The 19,581-nt window shown below is 36.3% G+C and overlaps 1 pseudogene; it reads left to right on the top strand.

Annotated features, from left to right (window-relative positions):
* LOC143434578 (uncharacterized) overlaps nt 1-19,581 on the top strand; it is a 365,164-nt pseudogene that overhangs the window by 296,348 nt on the left and 49,235 nt on the right.

Genomic DNA, 19,581 nt, shown 5'->3' with positions numbered 1-19,581 from the left:
AAATTATAAACTACAGATACGAAAAAAGACACCTCTCAGAAAACTAAGACAGTTGGCATTGAGATGTCTCAGTAACTCAAGCCTGCTAGAATAAGTTTATCCCTGAAATGTGCATGTCAGAAGATGAGAGCCAACTTGCTCCATTTTCTTCTGTCTTTCACCAACATACTATGTCACACACATGTTCCCACACATACATAATAGACAAATGAGGTTAATAAAGAATGTACAAAATGATTGAGAAAGACATTTCACCATTAACTTCAGGCCTTTAGAAATACTTTAACAGGCAAGTACAACTAAACACAGACAAATATCACACAAATATATATACACACACAAACACACACACAGTAAAAGGAAGATTAGTAAGAGGAAAAAGAATTCATTAAGGATCAAGGATAGAAGCTGAGATGGTAGAATGTTTGGCTAGTGTGTGCAGTTTTTGTTCAGTCACAGCATCTTACAAAATCAAAAAAGTGACACATGCCACTACGTCAACACTATGAAGATTGGATGCATGTGGAACAGAATGTCAATGGCAACCAAGACTGCCTTAGGTACTTTAAAGGTGAGCTCATGCTGCATTAGACTCTCTCTGTAAAGAAAGTTAGTTGCTGAATTATCAAGTGTGTAATGATTGTTAGGAAATTCAATTACATATGCTGGGATAAAATCTGAGACAGAAATGTGAACTTAGAGAAAAGTGTCATTTAAGGTATAAGATGGAAAACAAATAAAAAAGAAAAGAGTAAAGCATGAGATGATCCCTAGGAATGGAAATGCTAAGGTTGAACTGAAAAAGGGAACATTAGCAAAACAAGGTTGACATGAAGGTGCACTAATTTGAAATGACTTCCCCAGAGACACTCAGACAATGAAACAGGTTATTTGTGTTGAATACAGACCATTACAAGGTAGTGTGTTCAGAGCTTAGGTGGATGCAAGGATAAACAATTTTTCTGTCTTTCCCTAGATGTATTGCCCAATTGGGTATTAAGATAACTAATGGAGAAAGAGATATGCAGACATGCCAAAAGAATACTTATAGGTATAAAACATCCACATATTAACAGGATGGACAGTAAGTTTGCAGAATGTCAGCCTTGTAGATCATGATCCTCAATTCACACTCTGTTACTTCTTAACATGACTCTACATTACACCTTACCTTAGTTATTTTGTCATGGGTGTATGTCTGTCTATGTGTATACACACGTGGATGGGCTTGCATGTGCCCCCTCACCCATGAGTGTACATTGTCATGCCAAAGGCATGTACAGATGTCAGAAGGTAACTTGGAATAGTTGGAGTTATCATATAATGTAGGGCCTGGGTCAAGTCATCAGATATAGTGACACTTTGAGCTGACCTCATACTCTATATATTCATGGACACTCTGAGACTGTCAAGAGAGGATTATGGACACCAAACCCAGACAATATTGAAGATGCAAAGAACGCTTGGTGATAGGTGCATGATATATCTGCCTACAGAGAGGTACTGGCAGGGCCTGACAGGTACAGATAAGGATGCTGACAGCCAACCATCGGACTGGGAACATGAACCCCAATGTAGCGGTTAGAGAATGGACTGAAGAATATGATGGGGTTTATAACTCCATAGAAAGAACAACAATATGAACCAACCAGACTGCCATGATTGTTCAGGTGTGAAATTACCAGCCAAAGAGTACACATAAAGGAAACCATGGCTCCCAGTGCATATGTAGTAGAGGATAAACTTATTTGGCAACAATGGGAGGAGAGGCCTTTGGGCCTGTGAAGGCTCAATGCCCCAGTGTAGGGTAACGCCAAGGTGATGAAGTGGGTGTGGGTGAAGGTGAGTGAGAATACACTCATAGAAGCAGGGGGACAGCGGATAGGATAGGTAATTTGCAGAAGGAAAACAAAGAAAAGGGATAACATTTGAAATGTTCATAAGTAAAATATCCAATAAAAATTATTTATTCTTTAAAAAATAGAGATAATTAAGTTATTATGGTGAAACTGAGTTGACAGGACTAATCTATGGATAATCCAAGCTGAAAGTAGCAACTAAATGTCTTGTGTCTTTCTATTATTTATACCATGTGAGGACACAGCATCTGTAGACCTTTTGACACTGCAACTGAATTCTTCTCAGATCCTATACCAGACAATTCTTGTAAATAATCTTACTGTCCTCTATTAATGAATGTTGTAGTTTGGATGTGACTCATATTCTATAAGCTTGTGTCTTCTGATATTTGGTCCTCAGCTAGTTGTGTTATTTACAAAGATTGTAGATCCTTAGCATGGTAGAGCCTAGAGATTTCATATACAGACCTACTTCTTGCTGATTTTGTTTCCTGACTGAAGAAGACTGAGACTATCTGGTCATTTTCTCATTTCTCCATCCCAGATTCAGGTAATGGAACCTCTTTCCCACTTTGATGGATTAAGGCCCTTAAACTGTGAGCCAATGATAACTCTTCTTTGCTCAAATTGCTTTATATACTTTAAATTATTGCTGTAATAGTGAGTATTGGGGTGCTCATAAAGACATTGTATTTGTGGAGTCTGTTGAAAACATAATTACTCTTCAAGTTCTGTGATGTGAAAGTGATGTGTATCCAAGAGGTTATTGGGTTGAAGGTTTAATCCACAATATCAGAATATTAAAGCAGTAAAACTGTGACTATATAAATAGAAGAGGAAGTTTTTACTGAAGAGATGGCTTTACAACAAAATTGCCTGTGACCAAGGTTAAGAATTAACTTCCATCCTAAAGTATCACAATGTGAGAAACTAAAATGTACTTTCTGAAGTGGTTCTCTGGCTTCTATTACTTTGCAAATCATATGTATAAAAAGAAATATCCCCCACCCCAACAGTATAAAAGTAAAGAGAAATATAGAAAGAATGAAGAAAGTGGGAGAAGAAAAAGCAGATATAGTGAAAGTTAGAGACAGAGACAGAGACAGACACATAAACAGATAAAGATCATGATGCTCCATCTTTATTATTATTATTATTATTATTATTATTATTATTAATTATTTACATTCCAGCCATTGATCCCTGTCCCAGTCACTCTCAAGTAGTACCTCATTCCAATTATCCATACCCTGCCTCTGAGAAGATGCTTCCTCCAAAAAGACCTGCACTCACTATAGCTTCAACTCTCTTGGGGTAATTGGAACATCTCCTCCCACTGAGGCCAGACCATGTATTCTCTACATATCTATCTATCTATCTATCTATCTATCTATCTATCTATCTATCTATCTATCTATCTAGAGAGAGACAGAGACAGACAGAGACAGAGAGAGACAGAGAGAGAGAGAAAAACAGAGAGAGACAGAGAGAGACAGAGAGAGGTCTTAGACCAGCTAGTGAATTCTACCTTGTTGTATTTGGTGATTATCTGGTTTCCTAGTTAGTTTAGACAGCTGGTCTTTCTATGAGCTCTCATGCCCTTCAGCTTCTTCAGTCCTTCACCTAGTTCAATATTAATGTTTCCTGACTTCACTCCAATGGATGGGTGTAAGTATATGATTCTGTTTCAGTCAGTTGTATGTAAGATCTCTCAGAAAATAGCCATTATAAGTTCCTCTATACAAGCACATCATAGAATAAATAACAATTTCCATTGCTGCACCATGAGATGTATACAATGTTGGGCTATTCACTAGACCACTTTTCCTTCAATCCCTTCATGACTTTTATCACTGCAGTTTTTTGACACGAACAATTCTGAATCAGATATTTAGATGTCTTTAGTAACACTGTTCCTGCTCCTGAGACCCTGACTATTAGTGGAGGTGAACTCTGAGATTTCTTTCCACACCATTGGGCATTTTTTATAAGGTCAACCACATAGTGTCCTGAGAGTGGGTCCTCCAAACTCCCAACACTCTGAGGCTGTATTCTGCTCACCCTCTGTTCTTCTCTCTTGTCCCCACCATATGTGTTCTTCTTTTCCCCTCCCAGTCTGACACAGGTCACACCCTCCCTCTGACCTCCATGATTATTTTCTTCCCCATTATAACTGGGACTGAATTATCCTCACTTGGGCATTTCAACATGTTGAACTTCTTATGATCTGTGAATTGTATACTAGGTAATCTGTAGGTATTGGCTACTATCAACTTATTAGTTTGTACATACCATGCATGTTCTTTTGGATCTCTGTTTCCTCACTCAGGACATGTCCTAGTTACATGCATCTGTTTGCAAAATTTATGTTATCCTAATTCTTAATAGCTCATTATGATTCCATTGTGTAAATGAACCATATTCTCTGTTTCCTTTTTTCAGTTGAAGGACATCAGGAGTGTTTCAGATTCTGCCCATTACTTATCAGATTTCTATGAACACAGTGGAACATGTGTTCTTGTGGTATGTTGTGGCATCTTTTGGATATATGTCCAAGAGTGGTATAGCTGTGTCTTTCAGTACAACTATTTCCAATTTTCTAAGGAACCACCAGATTGATTTCCAGAATGATAGAATCAATTTGCAATCCCACCAGCAATGGAGGAGTGACTCTTACTCCACATCTTTGTCAGCATGTCCTTACACTTAAGTTTTGATCTCAGCCATTCTGCTTTGAGTAAGATGGAATCTCATGTTTTTATGGATTCACATTTACCTGATGAATGAGGACTTTGAACATTTCTTCAAGTACGTCTTGACTCTTCTTTATTCTTTTATTGTAAATTCTCTTTTTCTTTCCACCCTACTTTTAGTTGAGTTATTTGTTTTTTTGGAGGTAAACTTCTTGAGATTTTATAGACTTTTTTAGTTTAATTCTCAACTAAATGCGATGTTCTTGGAGATTTCTTCCCAAACAGAAGTTTGGCCATTTGTCCTATTGAGTGTGCCTTTTGACTTCTATGAGCCTTATAGTTTCATGAGTTTCCATTATCCTATTATACAATTATATATACAAACAAATATATATGTATATATATGCTATGCATATATATTTTTGAATATATACATATATACAAATGAATATAAATATACATGTGTGTTCATGTACAGAATCTAATTTATGTGCATGCACACACTCTATATAATATATACACACATGTGCACACACACACACACACACACACACATATATATATATAGAAAATATACAATTGACACATGCTACACTATTTTCATTGCAGACTTTTTGTAATAGCCAGAAGGCAGAAGTAGCTCAGGTATTTCTTAATGGAAGGGTGGATACAAAAATGTGATATATTTACACAATGGAGTACTACTCAGGTATTAAAACTATGCTGCATGTTTGAAACAGTTCTGAATATTTTGTATGATGATATGGTATTTTTAGTATACAAAAGGACCAAATATTAGATTGGGTAAGGCCCCATCCTCACCTACATGATTGTAATGGTTAAGGTACAATGATGCAGAAATCACAACTTGCCTATATGACACAAACCAATTCTCATCATTGCACATAGAAGTCTTAGGGGGACAACGTCAGTGGTTTATGATTACAGTAGTGTAAAAATGGATGTAAAGACATTATGTAAAGAGAGATCAGGACTTAGTGATACGAGAGCTGCGATCAAACTAATAATACTCCTGTCTCAATCTCATCAGTGCTGGCATGCTCTTATGTACTATCATGCCATGGTGAAACATTAACTACAGTCATAAGGATATTTTTGTTCCTTGAGGGTGCCTCATAAGCAACAGGGACAATGTGTTAGCCTCATGCCTTTCTGGTGATGGGGAATACAGAGATGTTTGCTGAGTCTAGCAATTATCCAACTGAAGATGAAACAATGAAATGAGCATTGTTCCCCAGTCATGCTTTTTGGAAGTATTAATGGAGTGATTTTCAGAATACTATAGAAACAAAGTAAGTCATGGGTGATAAGGTTATTGACAGAAACATATGTTTCTGTCTCTAATAATGGCAATTTTGAATCTGGCCATAAAGGGTAAAGCAAGGGCCACAAACAGACAAACAGGAATGACTTCTGAAAAATATTCATGAATTCCAGCTATGATTGAAGGGAGAATGTTTGTGTGTGTGTGTGTGTGTGTGTGTGTGTGTTTAGATACATGCATGTGTAGGAATATAAATGCATGTATGTAAATTCAGACAACAATTTCAGTCATGAATTCTCAGATAATGCAGTACAGATTCATTTGTTTCACAAAGATTTCAAGTAGAACATGCTAACTGCCACCAGTAGTAAGGATCATACATGTCTTTGTCTTCTACTTATCTGGAGTACAACAATGTACCACCATGAAGTGTTTTTAAATGGGTTTTAGGCTATGAACCAAACACAATTCTTCAAGCTCAATAACCAAGTATTTTACTCACTGTGATATCTAATCTACAGTACTGGGGCTGAGGTTTACTTTTAGGTTTTGTTGTTGAATCTAACATGATTAGGTACATGCCATAATCTTGTGAGTTTTTTGGAATAAAAGTAATATAGACTGTAAAAGATGTAATCAGGAACCAAAAATCTCTCAGAGAATGAGATCATAGAAAAGCCAAGATCCAGATATATTAGATATTGGCTGTTTTGAGGGACAATAGGAAACCTATAAAACTTTGAAATTAGTTCTTCAGGCATGGATTTAAGAAACATAAAACATTCAGGTCACAAAAGTGGAAACATGGAAGACAAGGATAACAGCCATTAAAGAGAATGTGAGTCATGGTTCAAAGATTGTTAATTTTTATGTTGTCACATGAGGAAAGCAAAAAAGAAAACAAAAGCAAAGGTACGAAGTCAGCTGTCAGGGATTTCTTCAAAGAAGATATTGAATTTAAATTTTTTTCATTATTATTTCATAATTTTAGTTTTGTTCTTCAACCTATTGCCATCAACTTATTATAACCATCATTTCTATTGCAGTAATGTCCATATATCCAAAAATTTGTGTTAGAAAATGTTTCTAACACCATAAAATTACAAAGGATAGCTTCATTGTAAAAAAATTGCAGTGGCAAAATCCTAAAGCATCTAGTTATATCTCATCCATATTCAAGAACAGAGAGAAGTGAAGTCATGTGTGCTCACTGCTTCACCTCCTTGTTTTTACTCAGCTGAACTTCTTTATTCATACACAGAACTGCATGCCTTGTCTAGGAAATGAAGCTACCTATAGTCGTCTTAGTCTTTGAACATAGCAAACATATTGAACTTAATCTTGTACAGATATAGTCATAGCCTAACTTCCCTAACAATTCCTCTTTGAACTTTATTTTCAAAGTTATTCTTGTTTGTTTAAATCTAAAAATAAATTTAAAACTTACACCTTGGTGCTTAGATTGCTAGGCATGTAGTTTTGGACCATAAATACACTGCACATAAGAGAAGGTGGGAACATGGAACAGGAGATATGTAAGCTCAAAGGAAGCCTGTGGATGTCTACTACAGAAATTCTTTGAAATGTGTTGTTAAAAAATTGTACAGTTATCATTCATTATGGAAGAAATAAGATCAATATATTTCTTGCTCTTTATAAAACATTGTGAATGTGTGTGTATGTGTTTGTGTGCACAAAAAAGAAGTACATGTATGTCCTTATCTTTCTAAGTGAGTGCATTGTCACAACTTAGGCCAACATATTTGTTATTGTTTCTAACCTTCAATCTTGTTCATGGTAGCATCTCTTGATAGGGTATATGCACAGTGGTATCTTGAGAAGAAGATTAGCTTCCATGTGTTGGGTTTTAATATTGTGCACTGCATATTTGGTTGTTTATTTCTTGTCCAGAGTTTTTCTCACAGCCCTGATGCTAGAATTTTCATGAGTATAGAACTGTCTTCTATAAAATGTTATATATACAATGATCCCCAATTAACTCTGATTGGTTAATATAAAGCTGATCAGTCTATTATTGGGCAGAGTAAATAAGGTTAGACTCTAAACCTAACTAGGTGCCTGAGGGAGAACAAAAATGAAGAATGTAGAGATACCATGAAACTTGGAGATAAGAGGGTGATTTGGACTAACTAGCCTTACTTTGTGGTGATAAAATAGGATACATGTGTATGATTTCAATCCTCTTGTATCTATTGAGGCTTGTTTCATTACTGATTATATGGTCAATTTTGCAGAAGCTACCATGAAGTACTGAAAGATGATATATTTGTTTGTTTTAAGGAAAAAATGTTTTTTTCTATATCGGCTAAAGCCATTTGATTCATAACCTATAATTGTTTTACTATGTCACTATTTACTTTCTGTTTCATTAAACTGTCCAAAGAAGAAAGTAGGATGATGAAATGTACCACAATTATGGGGATTATGTGCTTGGAAAACATTTTACCAGTCTTTTATTCTGAGATATGTTTCTTGTAGCAGGAAAATGCTGGATCCTGTTTGTATATATACTCTTTTAACTTATGTCTTTTTATTTGAAAATTGAGTCTGTTGATTTTGTGAGTTATTAATTAAAGAAGATTATTAGTTCTTGTTATGTTTGTTGTTTTAGGGGACATTATGTTCATGTGATTCTTTCTTTGTATTTTGTTTGTTTGTTTGTTTGTTTGTTTTGAGATGATTAGTATTTTTTTCCTTTGGGATAAGTATCCTCTTTGAGTTGGATTTTCCCTTCTAGAGTCCTTTGTAGGGGTGGATTGGTAGACATATACTTTTTGAGTTTGTTTTTTTATTGAATATTTTAGTTTTTCATTTATGATTATTGTGAGTTTTGACAGGAATAGTAGTAGCCTGAGTTGGCATTTGTGTTTTCTTAAGGTTTGCATGAAGTTTTTCCAGGCTTTTCTGGCTTTAACTGTCTCTGCTGAGAATTCTAGTGTAATTCTCCTACGTCTGCCTTTACATTTTTGTTGCCATTTATCCTCTGAAGCTTTTAATGTTCTTTCTTTCTTCACTGTACTAAGTCTTTTTGATTATTATGTCATGAGAGTATTTTCTTTTCTGGTCCTATCTATTTGGTATTCTATGGACTTTTCTTCATTAATGGCTATCTATTTATTTATTTACATTGTGTAAGCTTTAATTTATTATTTTGTTGAAGATGTTTCTGGGTCCTTGTCTGGGTCTTGTCTGAAGACCTGGGGTCAGCCATAGGCCTGACACAGATGCCTGCTAACACAAAATCTTGGGTCTCTGTGGAAAAACACTTAAACAAATGGCTAGAAGTTATTGTAAACAAGCAGCTTTGGTGGAAAATTGCCAGCCTGAATAGTCATAGACCTTGGATAGCCTTGGTGGATACTACCAATTTAGATAAGGACAAGTTATTCATGGGTGGAGTCATAGTGTTCTGTTCCCTGAACCTTCACCCAGCTTACACTGTTCTGAAAGATGTCTGTACTACCCCTGAACGAACACCTAGGCTCTTTTGTCATCCCCTACTGCACATCCTGCCTTTTTGTGTATATAACACCTGTGTGAAAAAAGTAAAATTACTGTTTGATAAGCCTATTGATAAGTCATGGTTTTTTTGCTTTCCACTGTTTTCAAGTTCTCTCTTTCAGGTCTCCCGGATCCTAGACAGCAGGTCGGGACAAGTCCTTTGAGCTGGGAATTTTTACACTATTATATTCCAATTATTCTTAGATTTGATCATTTTATTTTATTCTTGATTTCATGGATGTTTGGGTTATGCATTTTTGATGTTTTTGAAATTGTGTTAATATTTTATAAGGTATCTTCTACACCTAGCAATCACTTTTCTATTACTTTTATTCTGTTGTTGATGCTGTAGTTACAGACCACTTTCCTAGGATTTGCATTTTGAGAGTTGCCTACATTTGAGTTTTCTTTATTGTTTGTACTTGCCTTAAGGTCTTGGCCTGGTTTCTTCAATTTGTTCACCTGATTGATCTTGTTTTTCTGTATTTCTTTAAGAGATTAGTGTGCTTCCTCTTTAAGGACTTCTACCTATTTATCTGTGTTTTCCTGTATTTCTTTCAGTGACTTTTTAATATCTGCTTTAATGGATGTTATTATCTTCATGGTATAGTAGTTTAGATCATCATCCTTTTTTTCACATATGTTGGTGTATTTAGGACTGCTGTGATGGGGAACTTGGTTCTGATGATGCCAAAGTATATTGGATTCTGTTGCTTATGGTCTTTTACTTTACTCTCAACATCTGGTTATCCCTGGTGTTAACTGGCCTGGGTGTCTCTGTATAGAGACTGCCTTCTGACTCCTGGGTTGCTGCATGTCTCCTGGGAGCCCTGTGGCCCAGGCTGTAGTATAATTCTTTGGTGGTCTTCAAACTTTCTGGCCTTCAGAGGGTCATGCACACTGTTGATTTGTTGCCCTGGCTCTAGCAGCTCTCCTGGGAAGCATTCAGACTGTGGGGTCTTCAGAAGGGCAGACAAGCTAATGATCTGTTTTATGTGAACCCCCAGAATGCATTCAGACTGTGGGGTTCTTCAGAGGAGCAGTTAAGCTGCTGATCTGCCCTGCCTGAAGGTAGAGGCCAGAAAACTGTTGAAGTTTGAGTTGGGAGGATGGGATCTGGGTCCACTGGGCCCCTCAGATTCATAGGTTCTGCAGTTGCCCTGACTGCTGGGTATATTCCCTGGAGGACTTTAGACTATAGAATATTTAGAGGAGTAGTCAAGCTTATGATCTGCCCTGATGGAATGCACAGACTGGGGTAAATTTCATGGGTGCTTGGGTGTCCAAGTACACTGAGGTACTCAGGCTCCCATTTATTGCAGTTCCTTGGGAGGGTCCATTATATGTTACCCCCGGTGCAGCTAAAATTCTGAGAACCCTTCAGATTGTGGGATCTTTAGAAAAGCAGACAAGCTTATGGTCTGCCAGAACACGACCACTTAATCTTCTTCAAACAATGAAGCTCTTAGAAGAAACTGCTTTTTCATAGTTCATAGAGTCCGTCCTGTTTTCTGAATTCACTCAAAGTAGACTGAAAGATGAATCAATATCAAAGAGCATTGGAAGCTTGTCTAGAGGACACTGGTACAATTAGTACCATCCACATGGCATCTCAAAGCCATCTGTCTATAAGTCATGTTCTAAGTTATCTCGTACCAGCTTCTAAACTCTGTCAGAAACAAGCCCAAAAGTGTGAAGCAGGAATATATGTGGCAAAATACTCCTGCAATTAAAATAACAAAAGTTATTAAAATTTATATAATCTGTTTATTTTGTAATACTATGGCTCTCTAGACCAAAAACTAGAGTAATGAATAACTATTATCAAGAAATTTAATAGGTTGACAAATGTGGTCTTTTCTATGTAATTAAAATTTGGCAGGTTGAATGCCAAGAATGTTGTGAATCTAGCAACTACTCTTGCTATTTGACTAGATGATTAAAAAAAAAAAACCTGTAATGCCTAGATTTTATCCAACATGGCCTAATTTAGAAATCATCTCAAGAAGGAAATGGCAATTAAGAAAACCTGCCAATCAATTCTGGCTGTAGGTTTTATTCATATTTAGTAGTTGATGTAATAGGACCCAGTCCAATGTGCCTGGTGCCATCCCTGGGCTGATATTCCAAGATTATTTAAGAAGGCATACTAATCAATCTAAGAGCAAGTCAATAAGCAATACATTTCCATCACCTCTGCATGAGCCTCTGCAATTTTAAGCTCTGTTGACTTCCTTCAATATAAAACCATGATGTAGAATTGTAAGACAAATAAACATATTGTGCTACTACTTAATTTTAGTCATGACCTTTCATCAGGCAATCATAGTCTTAACTAAGACACATACCCACCTGATGTGTAATGCCAACAGCATTTCTAGAGGTCTCCAAGTCTTCATTTAGAATTAGAAAGTTGAACAAGTTTTGAATACAACAAAAAGATGGCAGAAGCTGTGACAGCAGCAGAAATAACAGCAGCAGTGTAATAAATTAATTAGGTTTAGAAATAACAAAATAAGAAATCAAGCAATACTTATTTGCATATGACCTCTTATTATATAATAGACAGCCTAAAAATTCAACCTAAAAGGTTCCAGAAATGACAAATTCACCATTATGATTTCACCTATTCTTAAATAATCAAAACTTGAATTACATTCATAAACCTGAAACCAGAAACACAGAAACTCATAGAATAAATCATAGACTATGACCTATATCTTTCTCTACAACAATATCTATATCTATATGTGTATCATCAATATATACAAATGATATTTACATATGATTAATATGCTCATCTAGATGAAGATAACTACAGGTAAGTCATATATATATATATATATATATATATATATATATAGAGAGAGAGAGAGAGAGAGAGAGAGAGAGAGAATTTAATTCATGTTATTGATATAGATGATATAAATAGAAATAAACATAAATAGAGATAGGTAGAAATACTGCATATCTTTATATATAAATCTACATAAATTTACAGTTGTCAATTAGAAATCCTATTCAAAATATATATTCCTATGTTACATATGTATATATGTAAGTACATATTATGTGTATTATCTGTTTATTTTATTTACATATAAATTATGAGTAAAAATCAACCACACCAATAAATGTCACTACACTTATGAACATTATGTGGTGTTTTCTATAGTCCACTGTGAGTTTTCCAATATCTGATTTCTTTTGGAGATCCATACAAGCCAACTGAATGTGTCAATAATGGCCAAGAAACATTTGTCATTTAGTGCATTAAAACTGCAGAGTAATCACAAAAATAGTTATTTTTGTATTATTGGCATATTATTGGCAATGGTTATTAGCATATTATTGTGTCTGATTTACAAAGTTCACTGAGAAGAGAACCTGCCTACAATTTCATTTCAGGGACTTTACAGTCATCAAGGCTCATATTCCATAGATTGTGAGACAAATGGAGGCCCGACTATTATGGAATATATATGCAAAAAGTGTTTACTTGGAGACTAAAGAAATCAGAAAAGAAAGTGTTTAGGAGAAAAAAATTCCATGAGAAAATGACTTATGCCTGGAAGTATAATCATAGATGTTTTCTGAAGGGTGCTCCTCTGATTCTAGTGGCATTTGTAACTTTTCTGATTTCACAGGTGTGGTGACTTGAATAAGAAATTTCCCAAAGGCTCACATATTTCGATGTTTAGTTACCAGGTAGAGAAATTTTTGATAGGATTTTATAAATTAGAGGATAAAACTTTTTTGGTGGAAGAATGTTTCTGCATGTGTGCTTTGAAGTTTCACAAGTCTATGTCAGGCCACTCTTGAGCTCTTTCTCTGTCTACAGATCAAGATGCAGTTCCGAATTATTTTGCAACACTCTGCCTTCCATGCCTGCCACTATGCTTTTGTAATTATGGTAACAAATTAAACCATATTTGTTTCCTCTTGGTATAATTGTCTTAGTGCCCATTATTATCCATTTTTTACCTAAGCCTGACCAATGTTTTATCAGGTAGTTTCTGCCTATTTCTCTTTTTTTTAAATTCAAGTTACTTCTTTCTAGACACTGAGAAATCTGTCCTATTACAAACAAGAAATTTGGCCCTGATATTTAGTCCCTGAAAAGAAGGTAGAAGAATACCCTGCATTACCTGCATTGTCTTTGCAGAGCACTTCTTCAGATACTGTTCCCTTAGAGCATCACTGACAATAAGGACACAAAGCTTGTTGAAAAAAAACCATAGAAAGCCTAGAACAACATGGATCCAGATAGATAAAAATTAAAGAGAAAAACTTTTAGAGAATGTGAGCCTCTGACATAATGATCTAAACATAACCAGAAAGAGGTAGTAGGTGTGGATAAAAGTCTCTGAAAATATAGAAAATGAGACCATATTAAACAATCCTTAGCAGCCCTTAGGAAGAACTGTCTCAGTCTGATGCAAGGTTATATCAAATTACAACAGGGTGCCTGGTTTACAAAGGACAGAAAGTTATTTTTTCTCTGAAGAAGTAAAAGTACAAGATCAGTAGAAATTCAGAAAAATAGTGAGAATTCATCTTTTAGCTTACATATGAGAGTTTATCAGTGCAAATTCATGTTGTGTTCAAAGTTTCCCCCAGGACTATTTGTGAGGACATTAGTCTCAATTTACCTGCTTGGTATTTATGAAGTACAAAGGCCTGGTATCCTCTCATTATGACATTTGAGTGGCAAATAATCACATCCAGCACAGTTGATCATAAACCTTCTGAATGTAAACATAGTCCCATGAATCTGCTACATTGCTTATATTAACTTGCTATACTTATGAGTTTTATAGTAACTGTAAATATTTTGCTTCAGGGAATATTCAATCGAAGGGGGCCAGTTTGGTTCTCCTTTTAAAGCATGTTTCTTATTTTTATCTTGTATCCAAGAAACAACATGGGCGATATGGCAGTAGCTCATATTGTGTGGAAATATTATTATTTTACTTCCTTCAACAGGCATGGCCATGCTTAATATTCAGGTAGTTATGACCCCTTCTTGTTGTGCTCCTCATTTGTAGTCAAATGTATATCATTTTGCATTGTACATTCACACAACCATGTGGACTCACAAATTTATGGCCTTCCAGCAAGAACATGTAATTTAGTATGGTACCTACTTTTCAACCTGTTTGCATTGAAAAAGTGAATAGGATTCTGAATACAAAGAAGACATGTAATGCTTATTTATTAATTATACTAAAGATTAATAAATATTTATAATAGTCCTATGAAAAGATACTAGCAGGGTTTTTCTGTTATTGTGTTTAGAACTTAGGATCAATAGTGAACATTCCAGTATATAATAGATTGATTTCCCAGTGAAACCTCACATTTATTGACTTTACTGTCTTCATTTCTGTTTTTGTTTTGTTATTCGTGGGTGTATTCCAGGCATAAAATACTCACTCAACTGTCCTGACAGCTGATTTCTGAATGTTATTTCTCCATTATTTTCCCAAAGCCTGCAAATGCTTAAAAGTCATTTATCCAGGCATACTCCCAGATATAGCCCATTTTCCTTGTTCCTACTTTTTTGTCATTTTTTTGTGAATTCTCTGAGAGGAAACTAAAATAAAGTATGAAATATGTGAGAGTTATTTTAACTCATTGGTTTCAGTTCATCATGTTAATGTGCTGGAGAGGGTCGTGGCAGAAACACAGAGTAGGACTCTGGTGAAGGCTTAAAGGTCTGAGGGTCTCAGGGCTTTCTGGCTCTCTGATCTGTACTTAAATGCTGATGATAACTTCTAAAAATCCTAAAACATCTTCTGAGGGTAAAAGACTGCATGCTTAGGTGATTAACACCTGTAGCCTAACAGCAAAGGAATAGGCTATGTAGCCCTTGTTCTATCTCAGCAGGAACTGCTGGGAATCTAACTTATGCCAGTTAGTCTGAGGTCACAGGAAGTGTAAAAATGTTTCCTATGAAATATATTTAAGGGGAAAAGCAGAAAAGTCCTAAGTGGGGAAAAGGAAAAAAAATCTAATAAGGGAAAAATTCTAAGGGAAAAAAATTCTAGGCAGGGGAAAAGGAAGGGAAGGGATGAGTGACTCTGTCTTTATCTTCATTACTTACACATCTTTCAGAGTACATGATCACATGTTACAAAGTTCATTGTAACTTCACACCAAAAATCAATCATAAGTTGACATAGAAGTTTACTACAGAGAATGTTTACATGCATATCCATTAGGAGTGATTATCTGGCTAAATATCCATCACCTGTCTAGCTCTACAGGTGCACTGAAGTTTTAAAACTACAAGTTATTAGTGAAGATTTATATAAATTAACCAAGGCAATATTTGATCTTCTGTCCTAACACTTATATTAAATAATTAGTTCTCTGTTAATGACCTATGGTTAATCATTTTACAACATCTTGGAATGTGCTCTGAGTAGGAATGTCTGGTTACTATTGAAGAGCAATTAACTGATGACACTTGGGAGACTGGCAGAGTTTTCACTGCACTTTTAACAATGAGAAAGGGACCTAGTCTCAGTTTCAGTATAAAAGAGCTTAATAATCATTGATATAATTTTAGGAATTCTTATAGGATCATCATTAAGACTTAAGAAGTCAGCTATTTGTCTATATAGCATCACCACAAGACAGTATATTTCGTGGATCTGCAATGATCTGCTCCAAAGGAGTGTGCTATTGCTTAGTGATTATCATATTTTAATAATAATAATAATAATAATAATAATAATAATAATAATAATAATAATAGATAAAGCATATTAATAGCAGGAACCTTTCCTAAAATGAGTCCTTTAAAGCCTTGCTGAATAAAGATTCACTTGTCTCAGATTATATACTAATCCAACACAAGCCATTTCAGTATGATCACCTGCTAATTATTAGCTTGTCCCATTATGACTCCTGACAGTGATGTTTTGTGAGAAATCTTTTCAGGGGAGACACAAGAAACATTTACTCACCCAATATAACAAACACAGAGGTGATGAAAACAGATCCCACCAATGGCCCATTTGGGGAACTGATGAGTTTTACTGAGATTATTTATAGAGTATGGCTGACACTGAGCAGAACTAATTAAAAGACAGCTGCATCACCAATGCTTACTTGAGTATGAGTGGCAGCTCTAAAAGCTGGAAATCTGGATCACAATTCTAAGCCTGAAAGCAGGCCAACTCACTGTGAAGTGTCCTGTTCAGGTTCCTCATGTGGTATAAACCTATTCTGGGAAACCTGTCTAGTTTCTGTTTATTCAGCTTGGGTTTCTTTTCTGTGAGGAAGATTCAGTTTAATTGCTTCCTCTGACAGGTTGTGCCTTAGTGAATCTGGACATTTCCAGAAAATTCTTTAAGCTATTTTGAGTTATTTACCTTTCAGTTTAAGCAGCTTGCTCTAACTTGGACGAAGACATGTATCTACAGGTAAAGTATTCAAAATTGTACCCATCAAAGCAGCCAGAAAAGAAACACCCACAGGAAACTATTTACTTATGTAGGTCTACCACCTCCAAGCAGTGTATTTATAATCTCAGGTCTTTGGTAGATTAAGTCATTCATTGGTTCAGATTCATCAGGGTTTGATTATCTCAAGACAAGTCTCAAAGTTATACACTAAGATGGTAGTTACTAATCCTCTTCTGATGTTTAAACAGATTCAAGTTTGAGGATTATATAAATCTAGATGAGAGGTATTAGATGGTATGCAGCATTAGTCTTAGAAGCTTTATATGTACTTCTTTATCAAATAAAAACATTGAATACCTACCATCACCAAATTTCAAAATGATTTTGAAAGAATTGGCTTCAGTCTTTTCTCACATTGTAGTCATTATCTGCCTGCTGGTCCACCTTCTGACAGTTTCTCATCGAAATCTTCCTCCTCTCTCTTTCCCAAAGGATGTCCTTACCCACCTCTTCCATGCCAGGCTTCCACTCCATGGAGCATTAAATCTCTCATTGTTTAGGTATGTCTTAACTCACTGAGGCTAGACTAGGCAGTTCTCTGCTGTATATATGTCAGGGGCCTTGGACCAGCTAGTGTATTCTGCTGGTTGGTGATTATATGTCTGAGAGATCATCTCAGGGGTCTAGATTATTTGAGAGTGCTGGACTTCCTATGGGTTCAGCCTCTACGACTTCTTCCAGCCTATCCCTAATTCAACCACAGTGGTACCTGACTTTTGTTCATTTGTTGGATGTAAGTATCTGCCTGCATCTAGGTCAACTGTTTCTTGGGCCTCTGGGAGGGAAGGTCTAATAAGTTCCTGTTGGGAGCCGACTTTTAGCAGAAAGTGGTTAGATCATCTTTACAGCCATCTGGAATCATAGACCCTGATAAGAGACTTGGTTTTCAATAGCCTACAACAGCTGAGCACACTCTGACAAACATCTTGTTTATCCCACATAGCTTGTTTAGTTTGTTTGCTGTTTAGTGACCACAGCTACAAGGCCCACATGATATCCACGTCTACAAGGCATGTTGTGCACTTGCTCTCCACATGCTATCCACACCATACATGCCTGTAAGGTGCACGTGCTATCCACGCCTGTAAGGCTTACATCATATTAACACCTGCAAGGCACGTGGTATCCACGCGTCTACAAGGCACGTGGCAAAAGCCTATAAATACTCCAGACTTCCCTTCAAAGAGAGACAATAAGAGAGAAAAGACACAATAAAGAAGACTTAAGACTTGACCACACATCCTGTCTTGTCTCCATTCTTCGCATCACTTGCCCCTCCATCCTCACTCTCTCTCTAGCTAGACCCTGACCTGCAGACTAGAGCAGCAGCTTGGGCCGGGACACAGTGGCCGCCAAATGTGGAGTGGAGCAGGCCACAAAATTTTGGCCCATAAGCCAGGCAGTACAGGCCTCAACATTTTTGGCCACCCAAAGTGAGGCTCCAGCTTTGAGCCACAACAGTTCCTGTCTGTAAGCACACCATAGAATCAGCAATAATGTTAGGTCTTGGATCCTCTCTTTGAGATAGATCTCAATTTAGACCCATTCTGAACATTTTTTCCCTTAAACTCTTCTCAATTTTTGTCACTGCAGTTCTTTTAGACAGGAACAATTATAGGTCAGATTTTTTGATTGTGAGATGACAAACTCAACTCTACACTTTATGTCCTGTCATTCTACTGGACATGGACTCTATTAAGTTCCTTCTCCCCACTGTTGGATTTTTTATATAAAGTCCCTCCCTTTAAGTCCTACAGGTCTCTCATCTCCCAGGTCTCTGACACATTTTAGATGGTCCCCCTACACCCACGTCTACAGAGCATGTTGTACCATGAGGTACGCCAGAAGTTGCTCATTTTCATTCTTTCAGCTGGCCCTCAGGGAAATAATCCTACCTCCAATTATCTGATCTTGTTCCTTTTTACTCCTCCCTGTCCACTTATGATTCTCCTCCCTCTGCCCTATGTGATTACTTTCTTCTCCCTTCCAAATAGGATTACTGAACCCTGACTTGGTCCCTTTGATTTGTTAACTGTTTTGAGTTCTGTGAATTTTATCTTGGGTATTCTGTACTATTGTGGCTAATGTCCACTTATTAGTGAGCATGAGTATACCATGCAGGTCCTTTTGAGAGTGAGTTACCTCATTCTGAATAATATTTTCTATGTATCTTAATTTGTTTGCAAATCTCATGATGTTCTTGTCCTTAATACCTGAATAGTATCCCACTGAGTATATTAAACACAAGTTTTTGTATCTATTTTTCTTTGTGGAACATCTGGGTAGTTTCCTGATTATTGCAATCACAAATAAGGCTGGTGCCAACCCACAGTCAAAACATTGACCCAGAATTGTCCTTGCATAAAAGAACTACATGGACAAAAATGAATAGACTGAGGGAAAGGAAGTCAATGACTGGTCCAAATTGGGATCCATAACAAGAGGAGGCCCCAAGACCTCACACTGTTACTGAAATGTTGAAGTGATACCAGAAACTGTACTCATGTTTGCAAACTGTCACAGCAACTATGGAAACCAATGTGGTGAATTCTCAAAATAGTCACACATGACCCAGATGTGTAACACTTCTTGGCATCTGGATAAAAATCTTACTATCCTACTCCAAAGACATTTGCTCAGACCTGTTAATCACTACTGTGTTCACAATAAATGTGAAATGCAGATGGCCTACCCTTTTACACCTTGCTTGAAATCCAAAGTTGCTAACAGAGACTCAAGTACAAAAT

The sequence above is a fragment of the Arvicanthis niloticus genome, chromosome 16 (assembly GCF_011762505.2).
Source record: "Arvicanthis niloticus isolate mArvNil1 chromosome 16, mArvNil1.pat.X, whole genome shotgun sequence".
In the NCBI taxonomy this organism is placed as follows: domain Eukaryota; kingdom Metazoa; phylum Chordata; class Mammalia; order Rodentia; family Muridae; genus Arvicanthis; species Arvicanthis niloticus.
The sequence above is the reverse complement of the archived record's forward strand: the minus strand, read 5'-3'. Positions and strand labels throughout refer to the sequence as shown.